General features: G+C 41.2%; 1 protein-coding gene across 4 annotated transcripts in view; it reads left to right on the top strand.

Moving 5' to 3' along the window:
* Nucleotides 1-16907, top strand: part of LOC115459567 (tropomodulin-3-like) — a 130606-nt gene that overhangs the window by 18297 nt on the left and 95402 nt on the right. For 2 of the 4 annotated variants that reach the window (XM_030189388.1, XM_030189381.1), the window contains exon 2: nt 15517-15635. The exons of the other annotated variants lie outside the window; for them this stretch is intronic. The gene's annotated coding sequence lies outside the window, so the exon portion shown is untranslated. The remainder of the gene's footprint in view (nt 1-15516; nt 15636-16907) is intronic. 4 annotated transcript variants of the gene reach the window in all.

Here is a 16907-nt window from a genome sequence, read left to right as displayed (position 1 = left end):
TTAAACATTTTACAATGTCCTTGTACTCTTGCTCACTTTTGCTTGCAATGAGCAGATCATCAACAAAAGCTAAAATGTATGCATATTGTCCATTTGTGCACCTAGTGTACAAACATTTATCTGCTTCACCTTGCTTAAATCCTAAACTTGTCAATATTTCATGCAATTTTTCATTCCAACATTTTGCACTTTGCTTTAATCCATAAAGACCTTTGTTTAATTTACACACTAGCTGTCTTTGTTTTGTATTTACGAAACCTGTTGGTTGTTCCATGTACAAGTCTTCAGTTATATCTCCATGAAGAAACGCTGTTTTCACATCAATGTGTTTGACTTGCATGCCTTTTGAGACTGCAATGCTCAGAAGTGTTCTGATTGTCGTGTGTTTCACTACAGGTGCAAACACTTCATCAAAATCTTCTCCATATTTTTGAAGATATCCCTTTGCCACTAATCTGGCTTTATACCTTTCCACTTTTCCTTGTGCATTCCTTTTTAACTTGAATACCCATTTGCATCCTATAGCTTTCTTGCCAGGAGGTAATTTTGTAAGAATCCAAGTATTATTTTTATCCAATGCATCAATTTCTTCTTGTGCAGCTTTATGCCATTCAGCAGCTTCTTCTGCTGGCATTTTCTCAATCTCATCCCATGTTAAGGGCTCTTGAGCTTCTGCTGACTTTGTTAGGTAAGACAGTCTTGGGGGTGGAACACCTTTGTTTTCCCTGGATGAGCGTCTGACAACAGGTTGGTCTGACCTTTCCGCATCCTCAAAATCTGAGAGTCCTTCTCCAATTGATTCCCCTTCTCCAACTGTACTGTCTTCTTCAATGATTCTTTCTGTGTCTGCTTCCTCTGCCTGTTCCTCGTTAGATACAGGTGAGTTGCTTTCAGACATCTGCCTTGGTATGGCATTTATATACACTGGCATGTCTATTATGGTTCTAGTTTCATATTCTGGATGATAAGGCTCATCTGGGATAATCCAGCCTTTATCAACCCTTTTGTTTTCATCAAAATATGTAACATGTCTTATGCCAACAATGCCAGTTTTCAGATTCAAAATTCTATATCCTTTGTGTCCTGGAGCATAGCCAACTAAAATGCCCCTTTCTGTTGTGGAATCCAGCTTATGCCTTCTTTGCTTTGGTACATGAGCATATGCTGTACTTCCAAATGTTCTTATGTGTGACAGGTTTGGCTTCCTACCATGCCATGTCTCATGTGGTGTGCGCTCAGCGCCTTTAGTTGGCATTCTGTTTTGTAGGTACACTGCTGTGAGAATGGCTTCCCCCCATAGTCTTTTAGGGAGATTGCTATCTGACAGCATACATCTGGTCATTTCCACAAGTGACCTAAATTTTCTCTCTGCAACAGAATTTTGCTCTGGTGTATAAGCTACTGTTGTGATATGTTGAATGCCTTCTTGTTCTAGAAATGTGCGCATGCTTTGTGAAGTGAACTCACCACCATTGTCGGTCTGAAGAACCTTTGGTTTTCTTTCAAATTTATTGCTCACCATGGCTACGTATTTCTTCAGCATGTCTGTGACTTGACTTTTCTCTTTCAGCAAATAGGCCACACAATATCTAGAGAAATCATCCAAGAATATTAGCACAAATCTGTTATTTCCCAATGATGGGATATTAAACGGTCCACATAAGTCACTGTGTATTAAGTCCAGTACTTTATTACTCCTATTTCCTGTGTATGCAGGAAATGAGGGTCTCACACCTTTTGAGTAACACAGTCTATGCATTTCTCCATTTTACCAGCATCTGCACTTATCTGAATGCCGGTGGCCAGTTGCTTACTGTAAAGATCCTGGATCACCTTACAATCACGATGTCCCAGGCGGCGATGCCAGATTTCCAGACTACATTTACCATCATTCTTCCTTACTTGCGCCATATGTGAGGCTTCACCTGAAATGCTCAGTTTATAAACATCATTATGCATAAAAGCTTCAGCATACACTTCATCATTTTTAGAGATTGTGCACTTACTATTTTCAAAATGAATCACAAATCCCTTCTTATCTAATGTAGATACACTAAGCATATTGCAAACTGCTTGGGGAATATACAAGACATCACTTACAGGAATTTCTTTAACTTCATTAGACACTTTGCATTTTAAGAATCCAATACCTTTTGCTTGGATCTTAGCAGTCCCTGCGTTTGCAGTTTTAAGAATACCTTCCTCTGGACACATTTCCTGAAAGAAATCCTTACAATTGGTTAAATGGCATGTGCTCCCTGAATCCAAAATCCAAGTACTTTCATTTGAATTATTATTTACCATAGTCAAAGATTTTTCTGCCATTAGAAAGCCCTTGTGTTTATCTTTGTCCTTCATACATTTCCTGGTTTGAAAATTCTTTAGTTCCATTGGCTTAGGTGAGCTAGAGGGAGTGTTTTGTGTTTCCTTACACCATTTAGATACATGTTCCTCCTTTCCACATGAGTAGCAAATCAGCTTGCCCTTGGGTGGAGTTTTCCCATAGCTCCGCCTTCCTCTGTTCTTTGCCAAGAAATTTGTTTCATTTCTCTCTGACTTGCTTTGAGAACACATCTCCTCAGAATCATTTATTATGCATTCCTGCCTTAGTTTTGATGTTGTCTGTTCAAAAGATTGCCCTTCAATGGCCTCATTTACAGACCTAAAAACATCAAACTTCTTTGATAGTGAGGTAAAAAGAAATGCTCTTTTCAATGCATCACACATGGGAATTCCAGAAAGTTCTAACTTTTGAAATGAAGACATAAGATACATAATGTGATCATTACATTTACTTTTATCCCTTAATTTGGTTTCATTCAACTCTGCCAACCAAATTGGTTGCTGCTTTGCATATGTAGTTGCATACATAGTTCTCAGTTTATATAAAATGTCCTTTGGTGTATCTTTTCCCTCCACTAATATGGCTTGTTTCTCTGAGAGAGCTTCCAAAAGCATGCACTTCACATAATAGTTTGCATTGTCCCATTCAGCCATATTTTCAGCTGTTCTGTCTTGGTCTAAGCATATATTTAATCCTTTTGCTCGAAGGAGACATATGAATCTTAGTTCCCACTCCTGATAATTAAACTCAGTTAATTTAGGCACCTTGAGAGAATAGAAAAATGGTGAATTTCTTCCCTCAGCCATTTTCTTAGCCTTCTGTCTGCTGTGTGGGGGGGAGAGAGAGACAGACTGAATCTTTCCTTTAAAACTTAAGAGAAAAATGTGGCCTTTTTTTCTGCCTGGTAATATTTCTCTTCTTTTTCAATTCCTGGCCCTGGGCCCATAACCCTTTTGTTGGATTATTTGTAGTAAATAATTAGCAGATTTTAGTACACACAGCTTCAGCTTTAGAAATGTTAATTTCTTTCTTCATCTCTCTCTCATTCACCCCTGAATAATTCACTGCTGAGTCACTTTAAAGTTGAAGTAACAAAACATCTGTTTACTCACAGTTTGTAGTTAGATTATAATCAGACAGGCTTATATATACATATTACTATACATTTGTATTATCAGCTCCTTCCATGTGCTTAGATGGTAATGGATGCTCACACCACCATAGATCCTCTCAGGTTAAGAGAGATCATGAGCTCCATGTGCTCCATGTGCTGCATCTGCTGCATGTGCTGTGTCTAACCCCCACAGGAAGTTGCATAGCTGTGTGACCTCTCTAAGTAATTCACATCAGAGGTCACAGAGTAATCACAGAGAAATAATAGGTGACAGGCAATGCATGTAAAATACAATTACATTCCAACACACCTCACCCACCTTCATTCTTACTTTATATATTTATTAGTTTTAACATTTACATTCATACATAAATGTTTAGGCAATATCCATAAATTCAAAACGATTGGCAATAGACTAAATACAGACAGAAATCTTCCTTCTTAAATTTGTCCACAACACAAGATTAGATCCAAATACTAGGCAAAATTTAAAAGGTAAAAAAACCCCCAATATCATTAGAACTAGGAAGAGCAAGAGAGTACTCGCAATTCAAACTAATAGCATATTAAGTAATGGGTGTATGCAAAGAATCCCTAACACTTTCTTTAGAAATTATAAATTACAACAATTTGGGGGGGTCAAAGAAACTATAATTAGTTTTTAGAGACACAAAACATCTACAGGGAAAGTTTAATCTAAACAATGCTCCTAAGTTGAGAACTCTTGGTTTATACACCAGGAATTTTCTTCTTTTTTTGTGTGTCCCTGGCCAAATCTGGAAAAACTTGAATTTTTATTTTTACTTTTATTTTTTTTTATTTATTGCATTTGTACCCCACATTATCCCACCTTTTTGCATGCTCAATGTGGCTTACAATGTTGTTATGATGTAGTCATTACAGGATCTTAAGTACTTCCCCAAAAAAGAGCATTAATATGATGAAAATAAGCATAAAAATATTACTTCTGTCCGGTTCTAGAGCGAAAGTCACCAGAAGTGTAGTTCTTTCTGTCACCACGTCTGATGAACTCTCCAAAAATTCAGTCAAGTTTAAATCAGGAACAGATTGAGGTTGCACATTAGAAGATCTTGAAGAACCTGTTATATACTGGGTTCTCACTATAGGTGGAAAACCCTCCATTGGTATTCCTAATATTTCTCCAAAATATTTTTTTTAACATATCCAACCAAGGCTGGTATTAAGGGTGATTTTGGGAAGTTTATAAACCTCAAATTATTCCTGCGGCCTTGATTTTTCTAGGAATTCAAGTTTTCTAGCTTGAATATCCTTCTCTTTTATAAGTGTTGAGGTAACATTATGTAATTGAACAACTTCTCCCTTTAAAACTGTTATTTGATTAACTTGATCTTGAATATTTTTGGATAGATTTTGGCTAGTCTGTTTTAGTTCCATAATTTCTCCTTTAAAGGAGTTAGAAATCGATGTAAAAGTGAAGCTCCTACCTTGTATAGTGTCCCACAACGACTCCATTGTCTCCACAGCTGGCCTTAATGAACCTCCGTTCCCACTAGAGGTTAAGCAGAAGAAGAGGATAGCAGCATTCCCTGCATTCCCTCCATTGTCAATCCGCTCAGGGTCGAGGCGTCGCGAGGTCCTCCTTCAGTAAGCGTTGATACAACATTCATCCCCGCTTGCTGTATTTCCAACGGTGCCAGTTCTCTTCTGTGGCACGGGGGAGCTGTGTTCGAGGGAGGGCTCAATGACCCACCCTCTATGCTGTGGTCTGTGTTGGAAGATGCGGACCCCGTCGAAGTGGGCCTCCGCTCTTCAAGCATTCTCAGCTTAAAATTTTCTAAAGTTGCCTGGTGCCCAGAGAGGTTGGAGGAGGTAAAACTCCTGGCTTTCCCTTTTCGTTTCCCCATCATACCATATGGGGAACGCTCTTTAGCGTTTGGATTCTTCAGAATTTCTCAGGAGCTCAACACCCATCTTGCTCTAGGCGCCATCTTGGATCGACTCACCCACCTTCATTCCCCCATTTTATATCTCACTCCCAACTCACTTAGCCCAGTATTTGCAGCAGTGGCTCTCAGTTGGGGGTCATGCACCAAATCTTTCAATCACAGGCCCTAGGTCCGACTACTAGGTGTTGCTATTGTAAAATGGCTTAGGCTCCCTTTGCACAGCATCCTGTTCCCTGGCTAGGCCAGGGAATGGAAAATGTAACCTGTCTCTTGTATGGTAGTGCACAGTGCTGCAAGACTACCATTAGGCATCACTTGTGCCATTTTGAGTCCAGCACAGGAAAGGGGCAGAATGGCTTGGTATCACTATTGCTGCAACCCCTAGACACCATAGATTACTAAAGGTAGGCCCTGGGGGGGGGGGGGGGGGGGTGCAACAGGAGGAAGGAAGATGCTTTTGGTGATTGGGGGATGTGATTCAGGGGAGACACGGGGGGGGGGGGGGAAACAGCTCCTTATTTCTTGTGTCTGCCCCTTTATAAAGTGGCTGGCAGCATCATAGACCACAGTTTTGGGACCTGATGCTCCTGGGATGGAAAAAAACACCAGATTTTTTTTGTGACAGTATATTTCCAGGAATAAAGCAGCTTGTAGTGTTCACCACTTGCCACATTATTCGATTTATGTAGTAATGAGCTGTTTTGCATGCTTTTTATCTCATTACTTTGTGTCCTGCGATGCCTGTTGATAACGTACATTATGTTACTGCCCTTTAACATGCATTTAGGGGCAATTACGCCGGGCCATTCACCTTAATAACAACTACCCCCTTAACCAGAACTCTTCACAGCAAATCGCATAAAGGTAAAGTGAGCAGGGACCTGGTTTTTATTATGGCTCACTTGGTAATTTTGAGGGGGGGAAGAGGGCATTTTTTTGTTTTTTGTATGTTTGCTGTTGCCTCTCCCTTCTACCTCCTTCCTTCATCTTTAATGGAATCTGTCTGCTTCACTATCTGGCTTGACTTTAATCTTTCTATTTGAGCCTTGGTGCTGGTAGGTCTCATGAGGCTGTGATGAAGTGCCTTGCCCAATGTCACAATTCCTGTCAGTATTAAAAGCAGGGCTTGAATCCAGCTGTGTTTGTTTTCTAGCTTATTATTCAAACCACTAGTCGACTCTCTCCTTTTTACTGTAGTGAAACAGTGCTATAAAGTTCTATATTTGCATGCATTTAAATTTTCAGGTCAAAATTGGGAGTTTTTCAATGCCTAGACAATAAAAACGTACATAATCATAAAACAAATACTGCACCCCAAATAGGATCTAAATCCTCAATCAAACATTTAAAACTGACTCGGTCCACTACTGCTGACCTATTATGTGACATCAACTAAGGCAAACAATATTAGATACCTGTTCCATATGCCTACATGTTAAGCTTTCAGCTGCCCCTTAAAAGTAAAGGTGTCTGACATCAATCTTAGGTACCTGGGAAAAGAGTTCCAACCCTCAGACCAGCAATCAAAAAGGCACGTTTTCTGTTGTCCACATAAGTAAACTTCTTCACTGATGGAACCGGTGCTCCCCCCCCCCCCCCCCCAGGAAAAAGGTGCCAGTACTCATGCAGAGCCAGCCTTAAGGGGTGGGGTAACTAGGGCTTTGTTTTCAGCTGATAGTGTATACAGCCATATAACCCAGAATAGCTCCATCTGGAAGGTGGCTGCCTCTAAATCTGGGGGTCATAGATTCCAGGCTGGCTGGTGCACTAGTTGGGGGGGGGGGGGAATCTGGCTGGGAGATTTTGAGTGAGGAATGTATTGGGGTAGATAGAACATTTTTGGAAGGTGGGTGCCAGGAGTACTGGTGCATATCAAGTGGGAAAAAAAAGCCCTAGATAAGGTCTACTGGAGTGGGTGTTTTTAGCAGTTCCAACACTTCAGCTGGTACAGATATTGTGGTGCCTGTTTCAATATTTGAAGTATTGACAAGAATATTTTAAAACCATATTCTTTCATGAATAGGCAACCAATGAAACTCAGCTAACAGAGGCATAATATGCTCAAATTGAGCGATACCAGGAAGTAAACAAGTCGCTGCGTTCTGTACTATCTGCAGAGGTCAAATTGTTTTACAAGCCTAATGGTTAGTGCAGTGGTCTAAGAACATGAGGAACTGGGTTTGATTCCCCCTGCAGCTCCTTGTGACCCTGGGCAAGTCATTGCCCAGGTAAAAACTCAGATTATGAGCCCACTAGGGACAGAAAAAAGTACCTGCATATAATATATATGTAAACCACTTTGGTTGTTGCACCCTATGAAAGGTGGTATATCAAATACATGACCCTTTAATTCTGTGTATGGACGGCCATTTAGGGCTAGATGCATTAAATTTACCGTGCCAGCAACGTGAGTTTTTGACCTGTTGAAGCCAGTTTAGTGAGCAGGGAATCCAGCAGGGAATGCACAAAGGGGCTCCGATTTTTTACCGTTTGCAGCAGCAGACAACAGGAATCCTATGTTAATATATTTAAATGAGCTATTTAGCATTTAAATGTGCATTCCGAGTAATGCACCACCATTTCCGAATGGTGCAGAGAAAGGAAAGCCTACGTTTTATGCTGAAAATTTTACAGGAGGTCAGGAGCTGTTGTTTCATGACAGTGGCTTCTCGGCGGAGCAGAGGATTCGTCTCTCCAAAGTGGAAGCTGCAAATCCTGGTTCTTTCCCTTCTGTCTATACAGCCTGAGGCTTCCTGGCACTACTACATAGAGAGGGCTTGGGGGGGCGGGGTGACACAGGATCAAAATCCAGCACTGGATTCTGCAGCACAACTATTACAGGGAAAGCACAGAACATGGATTGGTGTACTGCTTCACGCCACATAGTCTCCGATCACTTAATAATGCTTCATAGTAACATAGTAGATGACAGCAGAAAAAGACCTGCACGGTCCATCCAGTCTGCCCAACAAGATAAACTCATATGTGCTACTTTTTGTGTATACCTTACCTTGATTTGTAGCTGCCATTTTCAGGGCACAGACGTAGAAGTCTTGCCCAGCACTAACCCCGCCACCCAATCTGGGCTAAGCTTCATGGTTTTACTCACTGCAGCCAGGCACGCAAACTAAGTTAGATAATCAGAAGCAGATTGATGGCTCCATTCCACAGGAGGACAATAGACCTTGGAAGCAGGGCAAGCTCCCCTGCCACAGCAGTAAGGCCTTCTGCAAGCAAAAAGGGCAACATGTGGGCATGATAATTTCATTTGAGTGCCCCTCACCCGAAGTTTGTCTATTGTGAGACAGATAAGCACAGTCTCACTCCCCCTCAATTTCTTTCTTTGTGTGAAAGATAATTCCGTAGCAACCAGCCCAGAATGTGACTGATGGGTTATGCACGCCTTCCAGCAGGTGAAGACTGAGAACTCTGACTCTTGTGAGAGCCAGTAAGAGCCCTAACCAGTTAGAGTGAGATTCAGTATTTTCAGTCTCCAGCAGGTGGAAGGACGTGAGCCCTTCAGTCTTTCTCATTTCTCCCTTTTGACTTACAATTAAGAATTTTTTTTTTTATCCTTTGCATTCTGTGCTCAAGTGTTTCTCTTCAAGTTGAGGCTGAGACCCATGGGGGTTTCCAGTAAGCCTCAGGGGTGCTAAACTTGGGTGGCAGGGTACCCCCCCCCCCCAAATCCTCCAAATGTTTCATTTAGTGCTTCGAGTGACTGAAGTCTGGATTTGCAGTGCCTCAGCCCCTTCACGGGAAGGGTGTTCTGAGGGGGGGCACACTGATTCTGATGGGGGGAGGGGTGAACACAAGCAAAGCAGCTCTATTTTAGACTTCTTTCAGCAGCCTTGCCTTTATCTTGGTTTTGCTGCTAGTTGGCTGTCTTTCCTTGCTAGGAGAGTTTCAGCAGTTAAATAGCCGACTTTGCTGGTTCCTGCGAGGACAGAAAATCTGAGGCGTGTCAGGCTCCCTTTTAAAAAAAAAAAAAAAAAAATCTGATTCGGCAGTTCCCATTGTAATGTCACAATTCTCTCCTTTTACCACCGAGGGAGCCCTATCAGCGTTGTTTTTAGTTTTGATGGGAAATACAGAACTGCCAGTCTTGTTGTTCGGAGTTTGCTTCTCTGATTAACTTAAAAAAAAAAAAAAATTCTGTTTGCAATCCATTGAGAATGTTCAACGATTGGTTTGTATTTCTTCTGGTCGGGGGGTCCTGCTCAAGGATTGCAGCGTCTAAACCCTTCACTCCTCGGTGCTTTAAAGAGAGGATGGTTTTGGCTTTTCTTCTTCCAAGAAGCTAGTTCTGGAGGAACTTGAAAGTCCATTCTGTCAGAGGGCAGGCAATGTTTTGAGCACAGCGTTTTGAGTATTGCTTGCATTCTTTTTTTCAAAACATTACAAGTGGCATGTAACGTATCGTTTGGATGCGACTTTTTGTTTTTGAGCCGCAGCTCGTACAGCCAGATTGTTACTGCCCTGTTACATCCCATCAGTCACATTCTGGGTCGGTCCGGAGGGACGCTAAGGAAGGAGAAATTAGATCTCACCTGCTAATTTGCTTTCCTTTAGTCCCTTCGGACCGACCCAGATCCCTCCCTTTCAAGTGCTTTAGGGTAGAGCTGCTTTGTCTGTCGACTTTAGTGATGATTAAAAAAAAACAAAACAGACAAACAAACAAACAAACAAGCCAGCCAGCCAATAAAGGCAATTGACTATAAAGTGCAGGTCTGCAGGTCCTTTCCTGTATGCACACAGTGGCTGTTTGAGTTCTCTGGTTGCACAGAAGCTTTTCTCCTTTTTATCCTGTAATGTAAAGATAAGATAATACGGAATCTCACTCTAACTGATCAGGGCTCTTATTGGCTCTCACAAGAGTCAGTCTCCACCTGCTGGAAGACGTGCACAACCCATCAGTCACATTCTGGGCCGGAGGAGTAAAGGAAAGCAAATTAGCAGGTAAGATCAAATTTTTTCATGAGCTGATTATTTACAGATCTGTTAGGTGTGTGTGTGTGAAACACTGTGGAGGCGCATTCAGGGCACGCACATAGCAGCTGTGCTTACTGATTGACTGCTATGCGCATGGCCTGGCACTTTCCCTTATCGAGCAGCACTGTAAAAGTCTGCGCTGCTTATTTGCATGCGTTTTTCTTGAGTAAATCGCCCGCTATTTCTACCTTAGTAATTTATACCAGGGTGGAAATAGCAGGCAGTTATTTCTGGGCACATAATTGGATCGGCCCCTTAGTTCTGAGTTGATAATGACTGAAACTGGTGGAGAGGTTACGAAAACACAGGGTGTTGAAATGCATTTGCTGAACAAGCACTATGCCCTGTGGGATGAGCTGCTCTCCTCTTCTCTTCGCCCCCCCCCCCCCCCCCCCCCAAATCACCCTTCCTATCACTAAAGGTGCTTTTTATACAGAAGACTTTTTTTTTCATTTTCTACTGGAGCTGGCCTGCTCCATCTCTGTTGTTTTTATTTTACAAACAATCAATCATGACTGAAATGTCAAGAAACCGATGCATTGTAATAATTACATGTACTCCATGTTTAAAAATAATCCAACAACAGTAACATTACAATTGAAATTCCTTTGCTTGTTGCAGTTGGCAGAGTTCTTCAAGATTAGGACCTTGTTTTGTTTTGTAATCTGAATGTTTACTTTAGCTGACACAGCTATGGGAAAGAGGGTGTGATGCCAGGGATTCACAGAAAAAAAGATAGACGCATTGTTGTATAGCAGAGAGTAGAGAGATGAGGCATATTTTCAATGCACTTAAGACTTACAAAGCTACATAGAGGGGCATAATCGAACAGGGTGCCCAAGTTTTCATGAGGGTGTCCTCACAGGACGGCCCCGCGAAGGGGTGGGGAAACCTGTATTATCGAAACAAGATGGGCGTCCATCTTTCGTTTTGATAATAGGGTCGGGGATGCCCAAATCTCAGCATTAGGTCGACCTTAGAGATGGTCGTCCCCGGTTTTTGGCTGTAATGGAAACCGAGGACGCCCATCTGAAATATGACCAAATCCAAGCCCTTTGGTTGTGGGAGGAGCCAGAATTCATAGTGAACTGTTCCCCCTGACATGCCAGGACACCAACTGAGCATCCTAGGGGGGCACTGCAGTGGATTCACAAATTGCTCCCAGGTGCATAGCTCCCTTACCTTGGGTGCTGAGCCCCCAAAAACCCACTCCCCACAACTGTACACCACTACCATAGCCCTAAGGGGTGAAGGGGGGCACCTACATGTGGGTACAGTGGGTTTTGGAGGGCTCACATTTACCACCACAAGTGTAACAGGTAGGGGGGATGGGCCTGGGTCCGCCTGCCTGAAGTGCACTGCACCTATTAAACTGCCCAAGGGACCTGCATACTGTGGAGCTGGGTATGACATTTGAGGCTGGCAAAAATAAAATGTTTTTTTTTTTTTTAGGGTGGGGGTGGGTTGGTGACCACTGGGGGGGAGTAAGGGGAGGTCATCCCCTGATTCCCTCTGGTGATCATCTGGCCAGTTCGGGCACCTTTTGGAGGCTTGGTCGCAAGAAAAAAAATGGACCAAGTAAAGTCGGCCAAGTGCTCGACAGGGACGCTCTTCTTTTTTCCCATTATTGGCCGAGGACACCCATCTCTTAATCATGCCCCAGTCCTGCTTTCGCTACGGTGCCAACACTTTGGTCGTCCCCGCGACGGAAAGCAGTTGAGGATGCCCAAAATTGGCTTTCGATTATGCCGATTTGGGTGACCCTGTGAGAAGGATGCCCATCTCCCGATTTGTGTCGGAAGATGGGCGCCCTTCTCTTTCGAAAATAAGCCTGATAGTAGCCTATGGAACTTTGAAAGTCTAAGTACTTTGAAAATTAGCCCCTATATTTCTGAGGATGTAAGATGATTGTTCTTTGGGAATGGTACTGGGTGGGAAATCAGTAGAGGATGTTAACAAGTTTCCTTTTATTTATTTTTTTCATGCCATAAGAGGTTTGGGGGGGACCGATGGTCATGGGTAATATTCTAATTAACTACAGAAATATTTAGCTTCTTAATAATGCAAAGAACATTTCTTTGTTGTACCACAGAGTGTGACAAAAAGAAAAGTATTTTATTTATTTGTGGAACTAAAAGTAATTAAGGCATATCATCAGTGGTGCACAGGTTTCGCCTGGAAATATTTTAGTGCCCTTCTAGATGTGCGCTATTACCTTTCACTTCTGACGCAGTGAGCGTGCTTCTTTGTGCTTTTAAAGTGGAACCCAACGCACATGCTGTTCTGCCAAATGTAGCTCACTAATTCCACGACCCGCGTGAGTGTGGTCAAGCATACAGATGCCATTTCAGTAGCTTTGCTCTGGCCAGTGCGATAGAGACCACCCCTTTGTCTTCTAGATTCCAAGCTTGATCCTGCTTAGCTTCTGAATAGTACCTGGATATGAGACTACCAGGAAAAAGAGGGTTCCATGGACTGCTGAAGGCAATGGCAAAGCTTTGTATGATTCTGCCAAGAAAAAGTGACCAGCACCCTACTGGGGCTGTGATCACTCTGCCCTCAATACCCAGAAATGGTCTATAAAAAGGATTGGTAGTTTTTCCTATCTAGGTCATGAAAGCACACCTACCACAACAGCAGATACAGTAAATAGGCTTTACCATGCTTAATAGTTGCTTGGCTGATGATACCACTGTTAAAATATCTCCCTTCTCTGGCTTTTGTCTTGGACTGTATTCCTCCGTTTTGAAGTAAGTCTTTTCAGTTGCTTGAATATAAGTATTCAGATCTAATGGTGACTAAGAGCAGGATTAAAGTCCTTGGCTGCTGCTGTCTGGCAGTTAACAGCAGGAAATGGTGTTTTTTTAAGATAAAGTACTCTGTTATATTTGATGGTCTGAAAACTGGAAAGAACTGGAAATAATATTTAAACTGGAAAAAAGCTCACCATTATTCTTTGTGAGAGGGAGGCTGCCATTCTAATTTAGTTTGTTGTGGTTCATAGCCTTAAAGGAGTCTTATCCTCAAAGGCCTTGTTGGATCAGAACAATGCAGCTAAAAATAGCACAAGATGAAGTAACTGCTGTGATCTTTGTGTTGTTGAGGCAGCTATTCCTGCACTGCCCCATTATTAGACAGGGATAATCTGGCTATGGTTATTTAATCCTCTGTAATTAAAGGGATAGAGTACTGTAATTCTCTGTATTAGATCTTCCTCCAAGAACAATTAAAAAGCTATAAATAGGATCTCTAGGGGAGAAGAAGGGATAGTAGATGGCATGGATGGGCAGACTGAATAAGCCATATGGTCTTTATCTGCCTTCATTTTTCTCTGTTTCTGTGATCTTCAAGGAGTTGCACTTTAAGTAGTTGTGAAGGAAAGAAAAGCTAAAGGTCTTTGTTTTTAGATTCCTAAATGTATTGGGGCCATCATATCTGCATCTTTTTAGGCTAGGAGTCCTCAAATCCAGTCCTAGTGGTTCACAACCAAATCTAGTTTTCAGGATTTCCACAATGAATGTAGGAGTGATTTGCATTCACTGCTTCCATTGCTTCCAAATAGATTGCATACATATTTATTGTGGAAATCCTGAAAACTAGACATGGTTGTGGACATTGAGGATTGGACTTGAGAATCCCTATTTTAGGCTACCCTGTTCTTCTTAGCAATCTATAATTACAGTCCTAACCCCTTAGTACCTAGCATGATTGCTACATATTTGTTTTTGTGTACTTTTTTTTTTTTAATGTGACTTCATGAGCTTTGACTCCATGAGAGGCAAGGTTGGAGCTGGACCTGCCTTTGTTTTAGGAAAGTAATTAAAATATGGCTGTTTAACCGGTCATTTATGTAATAGGTAGAGCTGGTTGGGCCAACTCTTTATGGGAGAAACTGAAACTTGACATTTGGCTATTTAGGTTTTTACAACAGAGTATTTTAGAGCACTAGTGCCTCATTACTGTAGTTATGTACTAGTTAGCGTAACTCATTGGTTTCAAAAAACTAATGGCTTTTATTATGGTATTGTAGCCTGCTTTTGAGCTTGAATTATGATGACTGTATGGTAAGTCTGTTCTCTTTTTGAAACTTTTTTTTTTTTTTTCACATTTTGTTGTCTCAGTGCATCAGATTTGCATATATTTAGATTAGGTTTTTGACCCCCTACTCCTCAACCTACCATACTCAACATCTTTCAGAAGAAACCATGTTTTATTGAGGGAAAAAACATACACCCAAAAAAAACAAAACTGAAATGCCACTACACCCCCTGAGCCTTTTAGGATGGGTCTCCACTAATGTTGCATTACAGGGTTTGTTAGTGTCCAACAGTTTTGTAAGAAGCTCTGTCAAGCTCTTTAGAGTTAATTGTCAGCAACCTTCACATCATGCCACGGATTTTAGATTGGATTGAAGTCTTGGGTTCTGACTGCACCACCTCAAGGACATTTTACTTTTTTCTTCTTATCCACTTCACCACTTCACTGTAGCTTGGTTGTGTGCTTTAGGTCATTGTTAGGCAGTCCCAGCTTCAGCTTTCTTACAGAGAGAAACTTTTTTTTTTCCCCTCCAAAAACTGTCCTAAGTTATCCAGCTAGTGGACTGAATTGCCACTATCTGAATAAGGTCCAGCGCTGAACGCATTGTCTGAATATTAAACACCAACCACTCTCCAGACAGCAATTCTGACTACCTCAATATTTTTTGACCTGTATGGTTTTCTTTTAACCCCCCCCCCCCCCCCTTTTATATTTTGTTTCAGCATATAGAAGAAATGGCTTTCTTTAGGTTCATCTTGAACAAGCTGGTCAAAACTGATAATGAATTGTGATTGTTTCTTGATTTTTTTTGTTTTTTTAGTATTTGTTTTCTGTGCTGTGTTTGCATTCTTAGGTTGGTAGTTTGACTTTCATACTTTATAAAATCAGTAAGAGTTTTGATGAATGCACTGCGGTAGAATTTATGCACATGATACTTTTGACTACTTTTCACATGTTTTAGGAGGGAATTAGCCTGTGTAGCAGTACTTCATAATCAGAATACACCAGTGTCTCTTAACATGGATAGATGGGAGTTTAGTGTGTGGGGTTCTCAGAGGATAACTATAGCTGACCTGTTTTTTTTTAATATTTTATTTCAGAGGCTTCTTGCTCCCTGAATCCAGTAAAAACATTTTAGAACTGAGCTACCTCAGACCGGCTTAGTGGTGGAACTGGGATACAGAGAGACTTCGGTTTGATTCCCGGATCAGGTCTTCAGGTTAGTTGGGGCTGGGAATGCTATAAGCATAAGAACCAACTTTTCAAAATGGTTGGGGGGTGCTAAACTCAAAACAAATTGCTCCTCATTGGACACAATGAAGGAGTTTGCTCAATGTTGGGCTCCTATGGCAGTAAGGAAAAGATATAAGGTCAGTAGCTGGTAGTCAAATTTAGAGACTTTGATAAAGGATTTATTTGTCCTCCTAACCTTGTGCTCAAGGTAAGAAATAGTTCAGGTATTTTCCTGTCCTAGAGTGTTTGTTATCCTAGTGCTAGATTTATTAAAATGTGCTACTTCTGTTAATGCATAATGCTAATACATTTTATTTATTTATTAGGATTTATTTACCACCTTTTTGAAGGAATTCACTCAAGGCAGTGCACAGTAATAAGACCCTTTGCATAAAATGAGGTGTGCAATAACTAATTTTGTTAGTGTGCGCTGACAGGCATTAATGCACTTTCAGTAAAGGTAGCCCTATATTCGTACTTGCGGCAATAGACGGTGAACTGATTCCTAAAAGTCATAAGGAGTGTCAAGAGAAATGCATATTTTGAACATTGGTTTTCTTGGTTCTCAATCTGCTGTACTGTTCTAAACTCTAGGACACTTTTTTTTTTTGTATTCTGGGAACCATGTGACAGGGCTCTTGAAGCACCGTTTTTGCAATCATTGGATCAGGAGCAGCTGTTGGGAAAGTGTATTGATATGGTAGGAAAATTCCTCTCTTATTTGTGGAATGAAGGCTAATGGTACCATATCTCAATGCATTGATTTCAACTGAGCTGAAAGAAAACAAATTGGAAAATGCACCCTTAAAGTGTAATGTTATTACTGGGTACCTAGATCAATAGGGCAAAAACCCAAGAACATGGCTTTAAACTAATTTATATATGGTACCTGACCCTTGTATTCTAATGTAATAGCTGATGGCAGATAAGATTTTTTTTTTTTTTTTTTTTGGAGGCCTGGTCTCACGTTTCTAAATTTGTACTTGAGAATAAGGTCTTTCTTGTGGCAAGATCAGTGTTTAAAATAAAAAGCAACATTTCATCTGCATTTTCAGCAAAGTTGATTTTTTCCTATTAATATAGGAAACCTACCAACTATATTGCTGAACATGTGGCCTGAACACAAAGAGAATTATTGCAAATGCCTTTTTAAAGCTACAGTTTACCAGTTTCAAGAGGGAAACAGAACAATATCTATTTATTATGTGTTTATTTAAACTGATCTCAGTCCATCTACTGAGCTATTCCACTGGCCTGT

This window comes from Microcaecilia unicolor, chromosome 1, assembly GCF_901765095.1.
Source record: "Microcaecilia unicolor chromosome 1, aMicUni1.1, whole genome shotgun sequence".
Taxonomy (NCBI): domain Eukaryota; kingdom Metazoa; phylum Chordata; class Amphibia; order Gymnophiona; family Siphonopidae; genus Microcaecilia; species Microcaecilia unicolor.
Note: the sequence above shows the minus strand (reverse complement) of the source record. Positions and strands in the feature narration are given on the sequence as shown.